Genomic DNA, 2262 nt, shown 5'->3' with positions numbered 1-2262 from the left:
GTCTGGAGCCCTCCGGACGACTGTCCTCTATCCGTAGGGGGCTACTACCACTGTCCAGCCGCTTTAGCCCCTGTTCTCCGAGACTCCAGCTGCACCTCGGCAAGTGGCGGATGTGCTGTGCGCAGGTGCAAACAGCGTCGACTGTAAGTCAGACACGTACACACATTCACAAGTTTCTACTTCTTACGTGTCTTCTTCTTCCTCACTTTCCATTTAATTCCCTTATTTTGTTAATTCTGATCCGCCATGGCACACAAAACATATCAGAACACTAACGAAAGATTGGCGAAGTTTTACAGAAGCTCGAAATTTAGTGCGAACTTCAGTGCGCGATGCTTCTAATTGTGTCTACAACTAAACTGTGTCTCTAAATCTGGTAGAAAACCCAAAGAAAGTCTGGTCGTATGTAAAGTACACCAGTGGCGAGACACAATCAACATCTTGACTGCGTGGTAACAATGATGATGTTATTGATTACACTGCCACTAAAGCACCGTAAATCCCAAAAATCTAAAATCTGTAAACTCAGCTAAGTACTTAATTTACTAATAACTTGTCTGAGAGGCAATGTTGTGGGAAAAGCAAACGAAAGGCTGCGGTTTAGTGGCAGAACACTTGGAAAATGTAACAGGTATACTGGACTGCTTACACTATTTTTGTGTGCCCTCTTTTGGAGTATTACTGTGCGGTGAGCGATCCGCATGAGATAGGATGGACACCGAAAAAGTTCAAAGAAGGGTATCCCGTTTTGTATTACAGCGAAATAGGGGAGTGAGTGCCACGGATATGATACTCGAATTGGTATGGCAGTTATTTAAACTAAGACGTTTATCGCTGCGGCAAGACCTTCTCGTGAAATTTGGATCATCAACTTTCTCCTCAGAATGTCAAAATATTTTCTGGCGGCCACATACATAGGGAGAAATGATCATCATAATACGAGGTGCATTCAAGTTCTAAGGCCTCCGATTTTTTTCTAATTAACTACTCACCCGAAATCGATGAAACTGGTGTTACTTCTCGACGTAATCGCCCTGCAGACGTACACATTTTTCACAACGCTGACGCCGTGATTCCATGGCAGCGGCGAAGGCTTCTTTAGGAGTTTGTTTGGACCACTGTAAAATCGCTGAGGCAATAGCAGCACGGCTGGTGAATGTGCGGCCACGGAGAGTGTCTCTTGTTGGAAAAAGCCAAAAGTCACTAGGAGCCAAGTCAGGTGAGTAGGGAGCTTGAGGAATCACTTCAAAGTTGTTATCACGAAGAAACGGTTGCGTAACGTTAGCTCGATGTGCAGGTGCGTTGTCTTGGTTAAACAGCACACGCGCAGCTCTTCCCGGACGTTTTTGTTGCAGTGCACGAAGGAATTTGTTCTTCAACATTTTCGTAGCATGCACCTGTTACCGTAGTGCCCTTTGGAACGCAATGGGTAAGGATTACGCCCTCACTGTCCCAGAACATGGACACCATCATTTTTTCAGCACTGGCGGTTACCCGAAATTTTTTTGGTGGCGGTGAATCTGTGTGCTTCCATTGAGCTGACTGGCGCTTTGTTTCTGGATTGAAAAATGGCATCCACGTCTCATCCATTGTCACAACCGACGAAGAGAAAGTCCCATTCATGCTGTCGTTGCGTGTCAACATTGCTTGGCAACATGTCACACGGGCAGCCATGTGGTCGTCCGTCAGCATTCGTGGCACCCACCTGGATGACACTTTTCGCATTTTCAAGTCGTCATGCAGGATTGTGTGCACAGAACCCACAGAAATGCCAACTCTGGAGGCGATCTGTTCAACAGTCATTCGGCGATCCCCCAAAACAATTCTCTCCACTTTCTCGATCATGTCGTCAGACTGGCTTGTGCAAGCCCGAGGTTGTACTGGTTTGCTGTCACATGATGTTCTGCCTTCTGTCGCACCCACGAACGCACTTTCGACAGATCCATAACTCCATCACCACATGTCTCCTTCAACTGTCGATGAATTTCAATTGGTTTCACACCACGCAAATTCAGAAAACGAATGATTGCACACTGTTCAAGTAAGGAAAACGTCGCCATTTTAAGTATTTAAAACAGTTCTCATTCTCGCCGCTGGCGGTAAAATTCCATCTGCAGTACGGTTCTGCCATCTCTGGGACGTATTGACAATGAACGCAGCCTCATTTTAAAACAATGCGCATGTTTCTATCTCTTTCCAGTCCGGAGTAAAAAAATCGGAGGCCTTAGAACATGAATGCACCTCGTAAAATAACAGAAGCCA

Source organism: Schistocerca serialis, chromosome 8 (genome assembly GCF_023864345.2).
Source record: "Schistocerca serialis cubense isolate TAMUIC-IGC-003099 chromosome 8, iqSchSeri2.2, whole genome shotgun sequence".
NCBI lineage: Eukaryota > Metazoa > Arthropoda > Insecta > Orthoptera > Acrididae > Schistocerca > Schistocerca serialis.
This window is presented reverse-complemented; position numbering follows the sequence as displayed.